Source organism: Vombatus ursinus, unplaced genomic scaffold (assembly GCF_900497805.2).
Source record: "Vombatus ursinus unplaced genomic scaffold, bare-nosed wombat genome assembly UNPS02014813.1, whole genome shotgun sequence".
Lineage (NCBI taxonomy): Eukaryota > Metazoa > Chordata > Mammalia > Diprotodontia > Vombatidae > Vombatus > Vombatus ursinus.
Window position 1 is genome coordinate 9,788,651 of NW_020954591.1, and position 15,138 is coordinate 9,803,788.

Consider the following 15,138-nt stretch of genomic DNA (forward strand, 5'->3'; position numbering starts at 1 on the left):
TCAGTTTCCTCATCTGTAAAATGAGGGAGTTAGACTCCACAGCCTCCTAGGTACCTTCCATCTCTAAATTCATGATCCTCTGAGATGTTGAAGAAGTAAAGAATGAGGAGAGAACTGAGAGATACCCGTGGCTTAACCGAAGAGTCAGAGGAAGGAAGAAACAATCTATAGGTCCTTAGGAGACGATCTTTTCCTTTCCTTTGTGAAAACAAACAAATAAAGTGAGTATTCTGATCATTTGGCACAAGTGTGTCTGGAATAAGTTCATGAACCTTATAAATTATAATTATAACATGGCTTGTGTCAGAGCGATTTTCAAAGGCACAGAGAAACTCTGCCCCTTTGGGATTTTTCTTCAAGCTACCATGCTTAGAATTTAATTAATAAATTTGTTTCTGACATGCTTGACAAAGAAATACTGATAAAGTTTCTCATTCAGCTTAGACCAAGGACTTCACATAAAATCATTGTCCTAATATTATTTCTTCGTACTTTACTAAAGATTGCACAGGGCAGAGGAGACCTTAGTATGTTTCCACACCTCCCATCCTAGCTTTACCCCCACCTCAGATTCACAATTGACTTGGGGTACAATAAGAAGGATACATGGGGTGCTCCAAGATGTCCCAAGTTTCCCACCAAAAACTGAGGCCTACCCTCATTGTTTTTCCTTCCGAGTATGAGTTCCTGTCTCCCTAGGGTAGCCCATTTCCCATCTCCCTTGGTTCCTTGGACTGGAATAGAAGACAGAGTGAGCCTCCTCCAATTCTCTCTCTCTCTCTCTGTGTCTCTCTCTGCCTCTCTCTCTGTTTCCCTCTGTCTCTCCCTGTCTCTGTCTCCCCTTTTGACTTTCTGTATACTATATGTCTGTTTCTCTCTCTCTCTCTCTCTCGCTCTCTCTCCCTACTCATCCTTCATCTTATACCATAGATAGTCACCTAACTACCTCAGTTTCTTATACTACAACCAGAAATACCCCTTGTGGATTTCTCAAGCCACTGTCATAACTATTCCAATTTAGGCTTGAACTTGAGGGGATGAAGGGGCAAGGACAGAGACCATCTGCCCTGGGGAAGGGCCCTGGTCAAAACCTCTCAGTTTTGTTCAGTAGTGTCCTCCTGACTCCAGGGCCAATGCTCTATCCACTAGAGCCACCTAGCCGCCCCTTCAGTCTTTGTGACCCCATTTGGGGTTTTTATGGCAAAGATACTGGAGTGATTTGCCATTTCCTTCTCCAGCCCATTCTATAGATGAGGAAACTGAGGAAAACAGGGTTAAGTGACTTGCCCAAGGTCACACAGTAAGTGTGTAAGGTCACATTTGAACTCAGGTCCTCCTGACTCTAGCACTAACGCTCTATCCACTGAGCCACCCAGCTTTCCTCTTAAACATTCCCAAAGGACTCTTTCTGACCCTTCTGTAAATGTTAAGTGACTCTAAACTTGGGAACCAGTGCTCGAACCAGCAAAAGGTCAATGGACAGAAACATTGAAGCACAACTTAACACAGCATAGGTGGGTACTGATGGGGAAGATAAAATAAAATAAAATAAAATAAAATAAATACACCTAGAATGTGGTGATCACAATGTGTTTGGAGCAAAGACTTTAGGGTGCCCATGAATCTCAAAAGCAGAGTTGAAGTAATGTCAGGTGCTACAAGTAACAGCTGCACTGAGAGCTCTGAGGCCACTTTTTTTGCATATAAGTGTAAAGAGAACTGTTGGTAACACACCAGTCCTTGCAACATGTACCTGTGTGTGCAGATGGTGATTAAACTCTTTCTTTTTTCCTTCTTTCCCTCAAACATGAACAACGGTAATCCACTTTGGGAGTAGACCCTGGACTCGATTTATGCTCCAGCAGATACTTACATGCCTCCCTGCATACCTATAAAATAAAAAGCCCAATGATTAAAAGTTGAATTTCCCAGGGAGGTTTGGAAAGACTTCACTTAAAGGGGTCTTTGCCTTGGCCTCATCAGTGCTTTGCAATGTGTAGATTTTCTTTAACCAACGTGAGAAGGGCTCTAACATTTAACCTCCATAGAGATTATACCATAAAATATTGATTTTTGTACATAAAAGAAATAGTTTATGAATAGAAAATGTAAACATAAGCGAAAATCCTCCGGTTCTCTAAGTTCATAAACGCAAAAATGCTGTGACTACAGTTTGCAAATAGAGGGTGGCATTTATTATATCTACTGCAGCAGAATTGGAAACTCCAAATTACAATTTAAAATGATTCTCTTGATAGTGCTCCAATAATACTAGCTACCATTTATATAGCACCTACTATGTGCCAGGCACTATGCTAAGGACTTTGCAAATATTACCCCATTTGATCCTTGCAGCAACCCATGGAGGTAGGTGCTGTTATTACCCCCATTTTACTGTTGAGGAAACTGAAGCAAACAGAGGTTAAATGACTTGCCCAGAGTTATAGAGCTAATAAGTATCTCAGGTTGGATTTGAACTCAGGTCTTCATGACTCCTAGCCTGGCTCTGTATCCACTGTGACACCTAGCTGCTTCCATGGAATGGCCAAAGAAATACAAAGGACTAGTGACCCTTCTTCCCTGGGACAATGGCTGTGAAGTCATCTTGAAGAGCTTCCTGTTATTGGTGGCTAGGCCCTCTGTACCTCACAGGCCACACCTGGGCCTTTCTCCCAGGGAACCCCCCCTTTCTTACCAACTTGCATGTTAGCACGGTCCGTCAGCTGCAGTTGTTTGCCGGGCTCCAACCACAATGTACGTTGCCAAGTGTGTGTTGTGGTAGGCCTTTCAAGCATTTTTTTCTCCCCAACTTGCTTATAACCAATCAGTCATTCTTCTCTGCCTCACCACACAGCAGCTGTTCAGGTTATCCCGTTCTCAAAGCCATGGGGGAGAGTGAGGAGAAGAGTGATTTAGGATGCCTGTGTCCTAGGTCCGGTTCTGGTACTGTGTGATCTGGATGGAGCAAGTCTCTTAATCAGAGCCTCCTTTTTCTTCTCTGCGCATGAGCAGCGTTGACTGGTTCTATCCACCTCACAAGGCTATGGTGAGGATAAAATGAGATGAGCTATATTAAAATAGTTTTTAAAATACAAAAGTATAGCCGTGCAGGCGACCTCAGTAACATAAACCGGAGAGGCCCATGAGATTTACTTTCAACACACCACTTGTGTCATGACTTTTTTTTTATGCCTTGACATACCTTACCCCAAATTGTTTCTTTCTGTGTTTGAACTCCTCAGATGTCTTTCCCCTCAGTCCTCATCCTTCGTCCTCACTATACGTTGAATCCTAGCTAGTGCCTGATTGCCCTGGTGTGATTGGCAAGCTTTAATGATTACCCAGGATTGATAGCAGTAGACCTAGAGTCAGGAAGGCTCAATCTCCTTGAGCTCAGATATGGCCTCAGACACTTGCTAGCTGTGTGACCCTGGGCAAGTCACTTAACCCCATTTACCTCAATTTCCTCATCTGTAAAATGAGGGGAAATGGCAAACCACCCTAGTATCTCTGCCAAGAAAATCCCAAATGGGGTCATGAAGAGTCAGACATGATTGAGCAATAAACCACAAAACTTACTGACTCCAGGCCTGGCACTCAATTTAAAAACCCACCTAGTTGCCTCTATATGTTGCTGAGTGCCTCATACTACAGGTGTTTCTGACTTTGTAAAGTATATGTTTCCTTAGCTTAGTGACCTTTTTAACCTGCTAGATCTAAGTAGGGCAGTATCTTCCTTAGCTCAAACTCTAACCCCCGGGGAACCGGTTGTACCAAATGTTATGCAAATTCTGTGATTTCAAAAGAGCCATAATTTCATTGATGTAAGGCCCAAACTGAAACCTTGCTGCACCTTAACACATCTACTAACAGATTCATGAGTTGTACTGGACAAAGTAAAAAAGTTCATCGCCTGGCAGCCCACATTCTTAGGCCACACTTGATAGGCTGGTCTTCAGAGACATAATCCATCATTGAGCCCAGACTCAGAGCCTCTTCCAGCTTGGTAGGCCCATCAGAGTTGGTGCTCTATTAGCAATAATCTTGAAGATCCCAGAGTCACCTCTGTACCACCCTGGGGTGGAGAGTTAACCTGAAATTACTATTGAAATTGAAGTATTCCACAACAAACCCAGCTGAGCTGAGCTGCAACAAGGACCAGTTAATAGCCTGAACTCAATACTCCGTTGTCAATGATGAACTTCTTATGCCATTTGATATTAAATATAGCTTATATATGGTTGTCGACACCAGTCCACAAATTGAATTTGACACTCTAGACAGTATAAGTTTCTATTCCACCATGGAAAATACCATGGAATTAATCCCCATTTCTGGTTGCACTGACAGCCTTACATTTCTCCTATGACTCTTACTTTACAGAACAGTAATGCTTATAACTGATTCTGACATTGTACTTTTCCCACTGTTGTTCATTGAAGGTAAGGGGGTTAGAAGAGAAAAATGGATTTGGAAAATGAACAGTGGGCTGAGAAGGTGGTGTCTGAGAATGGGGTACAAACTTCTGAACCACAGCTTAAAATAGAGGAATGACAGGTCCTGACCAGAGATGGACTTGACAAAATCTGGTAAGATGGCTTTTATCAAATCCAATAAATTTGTCAAATCCAAAGGATGGGGGGTAGGGAGAAAACTGAAGAGAGATAGGCAGATAGATAGATAGGCAGGCAGGCAGATGGACAGGCAGAGGGAGATAGATAGATAGATAGATAGATAGACAGACAGACAAGCAGATGGATAGAGGGAGACAGACTATCTATCAACCAAGCTAGACAGTATAGAGAGGTGGCACAGTGAATAGTGTTGGGCTTTGAGTCAGGAAGACAGGAGTTCAAATCTAGCCTTGGACACTTACCAGCTATGTGATACTGGGCAAGTCACTTAATCACTGTCTGCCTCAGTTTTCTCAAATGTTAAACAAGATAAAAATAGCACTTAACCTCCCAGAGTTGTTGTGAGGATTGAAAGAGATAATATTTGTAAAGTGCTTAGTATAGTGGCTGGTACATAGTAGGTGCTTAACAAATGTTCATTCCCACACTTGACACTTCTTAGTGACCCTGGGCAAGTCACTTAACCTTGATTGCCTCACCAAAAAGAAAAACAAAAAACAAAACAAAACAAGTGTTCATTCCCTTCAGAGCTCTTTCAGTGAAGGTTGAGGTATCTAGAAATTGACAGGAGACAAAAATCCAAGAAAATAGCTAGTAGTAAAACCCATGCCTCAAAATATGTGTAGACAAATGCCCAAAGTTTAGGAACTAGAGGTGCTAACATGAATTTGACCTCTTCGGTTTCACTGAGACTTGGTAGGATGAAACCCCTGGCAGAAATATGGTCTAGATGAGTATACTTTATTCAAAAGAAACATTATAGTAAAAAGAAGGAGCAGGGTAGCCTCCTACATGTATTTATTTATTGATCTTTTAATTTATCTATCTACCTATTTATTTGTTTCTTTGTTATTCTTAGCTTTAATTATAATAATAACTGTCCTAACCTGTGCTTTGGCCAAATAGCATCATCTAATTATTCTCACTGTACCACACTGTCTATCAAAAGCCTAGGCAGTGTTTTCCAATTATTATTCGATCAGTAAAACCTGATCATGGGCTTTAAAGACTTCAGCAAGCTTAGTCTCCTCTTAGCCTCCCCCTCTCCTTATCCACCACCATAGCTCATGACCTTTTCTCCAGCCAAGCACATGTATACTTACACTCATTGTCCACCATGCACATGTTCCTCAGCTTGTTCTACCACAGTAAATGCTATTCTCTTGCCTGCTGTGATTTCCTGCTTCACTTCCCTCTTACAAACTGTACTTGAAATCTCTCTCCTTTGCAAAACCTTTTCAGACTCACCTTCCTTTCCTCAAATTAGTCTATGCTTTTCGTACTTATCTTTACAACTTTGTGCTAACCTTTACGACTCATATATAAACTTTGTTTATATGTTTCTTCTGGGCCTCGTGCTTTTGCGAATCTTTATGTTTTGTTTATTTATTCCTGTCCTGTCTCCCTATGAAGTTGTAAACTCTTTTAGGAAACCTTGTGTGTATGTCTTCTCTTCTACTTATACATGCCATATACCACTCTGCAAACAACACATGTGAATAAAGCAGTGTGGATTTAAAAACTGTATTCATGTGAGGAAATATGGGAACCAGAGGGGAGAAATGTAATGTAAATCATCAGGGTGAAGATCAATAAAGATACAACAGACCACCTGGGCAGAAAGAGGAAATATATGTGAAGTTTAGAAAACCAGTCCCAAGCCTGAGCCAGAGGTGGTGATGGGGGACTTCAATTAGCTTAAATATCTACCAAAAGCAGAGTAGCTAACAACTTCTTGACTTGCCTTCATGATTATTTCATCCTTCAAAATATCGTCGTTGTTTGTCCTTCATTCTCAAAGAGGACCAATGACGTCAGGAGGGTGATGTCTTGACTTTCACGTCAAGTGAGGCAGAGCTGTGCAAAGTCATCAGCCTTATTCTCTCCTCCAGAGTCATCAGAGTCCAGTGGCAAGATATATGTCAGGATGACTGGTGATGACCCCAGATGCAGTGGGAGACTTTGGCCATTTTAAGCTGTCTTTCCCAGGTCTCGGTTTGTCTGAGGCAACGCCCATTCAATAATTAAAGACTAGGTAAGAATTGAGGCTAAAGATGGCCTAGTTTGCCTTCATAAGAGAATCAAAGCAGGAGGGAAAGACTCAGAGTTTCTGGTCAGAACCCCTTCAAAATGTAGAGAAACAGACAAGGTGAAATTCTATTCTGGATCTTATTTTTACTACCGTGGAGAAATTTGTGCTGGGCTGAAAACAATGGGAACCTTGGTGAGCAGTGTGCTAGAATTTGTGATGGAGAAGAGAGTAGGGTGTATTTTGGCATGCACCTTAGATTGGGGAGAACAATTGGGTTCAGAAGAAGATTAGGTAGATAGGACTCAAGGACTAAAATTCTTCAAGGGGAGGTCAACTGAGGAGGGATGAGAGCCTCTCAAGAATGTAATTCTGAAAATGCAAAGGGAAACATTTCTAATGAGGAGGAAGGAAAGTTGTCTGAAGGGAACAATGTCCCTATACAGAGCACTTGTCAATCAATTTAGATTTTTTTTAAAAGATCTGTGCAGGAGATGGAAGCAAGAACAGATAACAGACCATGAATACCAAAGAGAATGGCAGGAGCACAAAGCCTGAAAATGAACTTAACAGAGAAAACAGGTTGTTGTTTCATCATATTGGGTGAAAGAGGAAGCTAGAAGAAGGGATAGGACCCCTACTCGGTGTAAATGGGACAATAAAACCCAACAACAGAGAGAAGGCAGATCTGCCCAGTCCTTCATCTTTATTTTGCTTCCATTTTCCCTACCAAGGAGAATGACTTTGCTCTGGAAAAGCTGGAATAAAAATGGCTGATGGGGAGTTGATCCCCAAGATAAATAAGGAACTAGTAAGACAGCACCTAACTGCCCTTGATGAATTCAGATAATCCAGCCCAGATGAGGACTAGGCACTGATGGAATTTATGCATCACTTTCACTATTTTAAAGATTATGGGGGGTGGGAGAGGTACCACCAGACATAACAGATATCTCAATTAAAAAAAATAAAAGGAAGAGGATAGAGTCTATAAACTATGGATCCACGAGCTTGCCTTCAAATCTGGGAAAGATTCTACCTCAGATCAATAAAGAGATGGCAAATGAACATCTAGAAAAGGAAGTGTGATTACAAAGAGGGGGCGTGGCTGCAGTCAAGGACACATCATGCCAGACTAACCTTATTTCCTTTTTTGAGAACGTTAGTAACTTGGGAGGTCAGTAGAATGCTGTAGATATAGTTTAGCTAGATTTTATCAAAGCAGTGGATAAAGTATCTCACATTAACCTTGCGGGGGAAAAATAGAGGCTAAAAGATAGTAGAATTTGATGGATTTGGAACCAACTGAGAAGCCAACTAAAATGCTATTCTGTGGCAACTCGGGAAGAGATCTGCCCCAGGCCCTGTGCTATTTAACACTTTTATCAATGTCTTGAATAAAAGTAGAGGTCATGTTTATCCAATCTGCAGATGACACAAAGCTGGGAAAGATAGCTCACACATAGGATGACAGAGGATCCAGAAAGATCTTGATAAGCTAGAGCCGCAGTTCTCTAAGGGTGTTCTGGGTTGCCCTGAAAGTCCCTGAGGCCCCTCCCTTCAGAGGGCTTCATGAAATCAAAACTGTTTTCAAAATAATACTGAGTCATTTTGATTTCTAACGCAGTAAATATCAATAGATATAACCCACATAAACGAAAGACAGCTAAGGAGGGGGTCCTCAGTAATTTTTTAGAGTGTAAAGGAGTCCTGAGGCAAAAAAGTTTGAGAACTGCTAAGCTAGAGCATTGGCTTAAATTTAATAAAATGTAATTCATATGCAAATAGAGTGAATAAAATGCCCATACCCATTGACCCCAAAATTCCACTGCTTAGTCATAAACCCTAAAGAGGTCACTGATCAAAAAAAATTCCCTGTGCACCCAAATATTCATAGCACTTTTGTGATAGCAAAGAACTGCCCATCAATTGGGGCATGGCTAAACAAACTGGTACATAATTGTAATGGGATACTACTGTGCTGTATGTAGGAGATGACAAATATGGTGAATTCAGAGAGGTTTGGGAAGACTTAAATGAACTGCAGAGTGAAGTAAGCAGAACCAAGAAAGCAATATACACAATTACAGCAGTGCAAATGGAAAGAACAGCAGCCACAAAACAACTGAAACCAAATGTTGCAAAACTATGAAGTCTTGCCTTGGCCACAAAGAAAAGATATGCGAAGATGTACCCCATTCCTCCCCTCTTTTGCAGATGTAGGAATCTACAGGTAGGGTGGGGAACATTACATATAACAAAACTTTTTTCAATGTGTTGATTGGTTTTCTTAATTTTTTTTCCTCTTCCTCTTTTTTTGAAAAGAAATTCTTTGCTATAAAGGACGGTTCTCTTGGAAGGGAAGGGAGAGGGATACTGTGGGGAAAGTAGGCAGTATAATAAATATAATAAAAAGAAATGTGGTAAAAGAAATCAAAATATATTTTAAGTAGTTTAAATAAAACTTCAATTCAGTAGGTGGAATTGTAGAGTCACACTTTAGTTCAAAAAATCAGCTTCACAAGTTGAAGGTGGGGAAGACCTGTATTTCAGCAGTTCCTCTGAAAAAGATCTGGGGCTCTTACTGGGCTGCACCCTCAATATAATTCAACAGTTTGATGTGACGGAAAAAAAAAGTTAATGCAGTCTGATTGTAACCCCAGTCCTAATTAGAGCCTACTAAAAAAATTGATGAGATTGGGAGAAAGCAGAGCTCTTCATTTCTCTTGGGTATGCACCAATTCTACCTCTCCCCTCATTCAGGGAAGGGTATTTATCTCCACCAATAAAGAGAGAGTCTCATCCATGCCAATGGGCTTTGGGACTGGGATTGCATTAGACTGTAGTAAGAGAGGCAGAGCCTCCGGGAATGCAGAAGTGATCTGCCTTGGTTAGAACTCATCTCCATTATTGTGTTCAATTCTGAGCAGAATAGTTTGGAAAGGATATGGCCCAGCAGAAGATTGTCCAAAGGAGGGTAACCAAGGTGAAGGGCATTGAGTCCATGAGCTGGGTATGTTTAGCCTGCAGAAGTCTCTAAGGACTGTCCTGCAGAGGAAGCTTAAACTAGTTATGCTTACACCCGGAGGGCAGAACCAGAAAAAATGGATGGAAGCAGCAAAGAGGAAAATTTGGCCTCCATGGCAGGGAAAATGTTCTAAAGATGAGAGCTGTTCTAACCCTGGTTCTGAGGCTCCTTCTCAACAGCGGTCTTCAAGCAGAGGCTGAATGACTGCCAGTTGGGTATGCTAAGTTGAGGATGGCTTAATTGTAAGGGTTGTCTGGACTAGATGGTTAATGAAGATCTCTTCAACTCAAAAATTTTATGATTCTCTAAATTTAAAGGGTTTTTTAATTTTTGTTTTATACTTACAGAGGGTTAAATACAAAGGCAAAAAATGTTTTTCATAAAAGAGTCGGAGTTGAAGAATGTAACTCTAACAGACTCCTCTGTCCTCCCTAGCACCGGCAGGCGGCGGGTGATGTAGCGAACTCTGGTATTAGAGATTAGAGAATATCTTGTACCCATACATTTCAGCCTTCTACCCAACAAGACCTACTTATGAGCAGGAAAAGTAAGTTTTTAGAAACATTTGAATCATTGGGTGGTAGAGCAGCTGCAAGTGACCTTACATTTCCCCTCACTCCCTTTCCTACTCAACTAGGCCTGTGCCTTGAAGAAGGGTGAGGGAGTGGGGCCCAAAAGGAGCCATCTCTTTGCACAGCACCCAGGAAAGTCATGCACAAATGGGCTTGTTAACACCAGTCAAATCCCTTTCAAATAATGAATCCTCTGAAGTGGTTGCATTATTCAAAATCACACTGCACATTTTCACTGGACTGGAACCAATTACCATATTTTATATAATTATAACTTCAAATAGTGCAAATTCAAATACATGCAGCAACTTTAGGGAAATCATTATTCACACTAATCGTGATGTGGCTATAGGACAGACCCCAAGGGGCATCCAAATTGGTAGGTTGTGACAGAGTTTGTTAAAATAAATAATCACAAAAAAAAATCACTTCAGGGACCCATTATTTCATCTGCGTATCAACACCCTCTCCACTCACATAGATCATAACCCCTCCATACCTTATTAGATCATTTCTTGAACTGATATAACCCAAAAGATGAATTATTTGGTGGCCAAAACCAAAAAAAAAGTGTGGTGGGGTTTAAGTGGTTAGGATCTTTCAAATAGAAATGGGTACAGGAAGTTGAAGATCAGTGCTATTTAATGACAGTGAAAGTATAAACAGTTCAGCCTAAAGTTAATTAATAATAGCTAGCATTTTTATGACATTCTGAGGTTTGCAGAGCACATTAGAATTTTATCTCATTTTATCCTCACAAAAACCTTGGAAGTAGGTGCTATTACTACCCTCATTTTACAGATGAGGAAACTGAGGCAGTCAGAGCTTAAGTGACTGACCCAGGGTAACACAGGTAGTAAGTGACTGAGGCAGGATTTTAATTCGGGTCTTCTTGACTCCAGTTCCAGTGCTCTATCCACTGGACCACCCAGCTGCCTCAGTTTTCAAACAGTAATTTCCATAAGGAAATAGAAAAGTACACTCCCTTCCCTGTCCTACACCTCAAAACTCTGGGCATTATCTCCTGTTCTATCCTCCTTTGCTCCAGTCTGACAACAGCTGACTTTTCTCCTTACTAAGACCAACTCCTCTACTTCTGATCCTGTTTCTTCTCAGAGTTTGTCCCTTTCATCACTTCTCCCTCCTTCTCATCTTCAATCTCTCCTTATGTACTGGCCTCTTCCAAGAAACCTACAAGCCCGCTTAGGTTTCTCCCAACCTTAGAAAACCTTTAGTTGACCTCACTACCCCCTCAAGCTATTTCCCTATATCTCTCCTCCCTTTCATATACAAATTTCTAGAAAAAATTATCTACCCTCCCACTCTTTACTTCCACACCTCCCCTGGCCAAGGCAGCAAAAATTGAAAATAGGCTAAAGTTACTACAGTGATCTCTTAATTGTCAAAACTCATAACCTTTTCATAATCCACACCCTCCAGGATCTTTCTACAGCATTTGACACTGCTGACCACCCCCTCCTTCCAAAACACTCTCGGATTCCTCAGCTTTGGTGATACTGCTCTTTCCTGGTTCTCCTCTACTATAAGTACAAATGGCTCCTTCTCAGTCTCCTCTGCTGCATCAACACTCATGTTCCTCCCCCAGCTATGGATCTCCCAAGGCTCATTCCTTGGTCTTCTCTCTGCACACTTTCCTTCTCATCTCTCTCTCTCTCTCAACTGAAAGTGCGTGGACCACTCACAAACTCACTTTTGCTCAAACAGCCCAGGAACTTTGACCCTCTCTATTTTATATTTGGCCCAATTGCACCTATTCTTAGACAACCTGGTGCTCCCCTACTCCTGGTGATGCAGTTTGGGGTCCAGGGGTCCTGGGACCCCAAAATCACAACACGTGGGTCCTGCCCAAAATAATTCGACCCAAGCCTTCTTTCAGTCAAAGACAAGGTTTATTAGAATATCCATCGTATTGGGCAGACTCTTAAGGAGTCTGAACATTAGTAAACTATTGGCTAGATTATAAGAATCTGACCAGTGACTAGATTTTAAGGATCTAAACCATGGCTAGATTATAAGAATCTAAGCATCTTAATGGAGACAAGATGGACCTTACATACAGAAAGACCGTGGGAGGGATCTAGGAGTGGCCAAGTAGTTTGGGGTGATGGGAGGAGGGGCCTAAGGAGATCTGGATGGGAGTAGCCAGTAAACCAAGGTGAACAGACCTCCTGGGACCTGGACAATAGAACCTAGCTAGGATTAAGTGTGGTAAATGGCTGGAGGCCATAGGGAGGGCTGGGCTACGTTAAGGGTAATAGAATTGGGAGATTGAGTGTAGCCACAGTGAAAGACCAGTTGATGGGATTATAGCGTCAGGTGACCGCTAGAGATTTGGCCATGTGGAAAAGTCCAGGGTTTTTCCTTTTTGGGATTTAGCTCCCATCCTCATCACTGGGACTGACCATATTGGTACCACTTGGTTCAGAGATCCAATCAGCTTAGATTACTCTCGTTCAGAACACCCAAGCTCAAGCAATCCACCAGTCTCAGCCTCTCCAGTAGGAGGGATTACAGATATGATCCACAATATCATGACCTCTCTCTTGAGTTCCAAGTCTCACTATCACCAATATTACCCACTAGGCTTCTCTACCAGGATGTCCCCCAGGATTCTCCGTGTCTAAATTAAAATCTCAGGGGCAGCTAGGTAGTGTGGTGGGTAGAGTGCAGGGGTTGGAGTCAGGAAGACTCATCTCCTTAAATTTAAATCTGGCCTCAGACACTGCGATCCTAGGCAAGTCACCTAACCCCATTTGCCTCAGTTTCCTCCTCTGTAAAATTAGCTGGAGAAGGAAATGGCAAACCACTCCAGTATCTTTGCCAAGAAACCCCCAAATGGGGTCACAAGGAGTCAGATATGACTGAAACAAGCGAACAACAAATTAAAACTCATCTCTCCCCCGAAAGCTGCTCTGCATCCAAGCTGACCTATTTCTACGATGTAGCTATCCTATTTCTGTCAAAGGCACTGACTAAGGTTCACGTTTTCAGGTTACCCTTTACTCTTCTCCCTCCTTTATCCTCCATAGCCAATACGTTGCTAAGTCTTGTCAATTTTCCCTTCATAACCACTTTTACATTCTTCCCTTTCTCTTTACTCACAGAGTCACTACCTTAGTTCAGGTCCTCTCTCTCTCTCTCTCTCTCTCTCTCTCTCTCTCTCTCTCTCTCTCTCTCCTGGACTATTGCAACAACCTCCTGATGGGCCTCCCTGCTTTCAGTCTCTCTTTTGTTCAGTCTGTTATCCTCACATATGTCTAAATGATCTTCCTAAAGCTTAGGTCACAACCCTCCACCCTGACTCAAGAAGCTTCAGTGGCTTCTTATTACATCTAGAATAAGACACAAACTAGTATTTTACAGTCTGGCCCCATGAGTCCCACCTTCCTAGGCTAGTCCTAGATTACTCCCCTTCATGGACTATACATACCAGTCAGCTCCCAAAACTTGGCATTCTATCATCTCCCACCTCCACACCTTTGCACAGCCTGAAGTACACCCTGTGAACCAGGCCCACTGGCCTACTTGCTGATCCACACTCAGAACCCAGTGGCTCCCTTCTCTGTGCCTTCATATTAGTTGTCCCCTAGGCCTGGAATGCTGGACTTGGAATGAGAAAGACCTGGGCTTAAAGCTTGCCTCTGACACTTACTAGCTATGAGACTTTAGACAAGTCATTTAATCTCTCTGGGCCTCTGTTTCCTCTGTAAAATAAGAGGAAAGAGGGACTAAGCATTTATAAATGCCTCCAATATTCAAGGTACTGAGTCAAGTCCTTTACAAATATTATTTGATCTTCACAACTTTGGAAAGTAGGTGCTATTATTATCCCTATTTTACAGATGAAGAAACTGAGGCAGTGACTTGCCCACCAGGATCAGCCAGTTAGTGTCTGAGGCTGGATTTGAACTCAAGTCTTCCCGACTCCAGGCCCAGATTCTATCCACTATGGTACCAGCTACCTCTGAGGTTAGACTAGACGGTGTCTAAGGCCCCTTGAAGTATTACATCGATGATCCTATATATCCAGCCCTAATCTCTCTATTGAGTGCAGGTCTCACATCACCACCTGCCTCTCAGATATTTTAACCTGGTTGTCTGCACTGATGTATCCTAGGCAGAGCGGCGGGAACATTTTGCTCTGGGTGCAGGTAATAAGAGGGTGCAGTGTCTGTAGAGATATTTAAAACAACAATCATAAAATATTTAAAAAATAATAAAACTGACTAAAAGTCTGTTAGCTTCTTATCACAACGCAAAATTCTAAACAGTATCAGCAATAAAAAACTCCTTGAAAACATATTCTGTTGGTCTAAGTTCTCAACAGTTGCTGTGAGACAGTGGCCAGCTGGGACCACGCTACCCATGTTCATTTAGATAGAAAGTAAGTTGGTTTTGGTTCTGAATGTTCAAGCTCACTCCAGGCTCAGTTTGTTTCTCTGTCCCCTGTGGTCCTCCATATTCTTGCATTTAAAAAGTAGAGTTGAAATAAACAATGACAGCACAGCCGTTATAAGGATGACTGCAATTCTGTCCTTCAATGTGACCGCTTGGAATTTTTATTTCTCTTTAAAATCTGATACAGTGAAACTGACGGCCAGCTGCAAGGCGTAATATTTTTGTTTAGTAAGTGCAAATTGTAGTTTGTACGTGAAATATTTTACTGAATTTAAGTGATAGCTTTAAAATGGAAATTTATTCTTTTTTAAATTGTTGTTTGTTTTAAAACTAAAGAACAAATCAAGAAAAAAAAATTATAACATGTGACATAATGTATCAAGAGCTGCCTGAATGTTAACCTTTGCATATGTTTCAGTTTTATTCAAATTCACTTGCAAATTGGGATTTTTATGA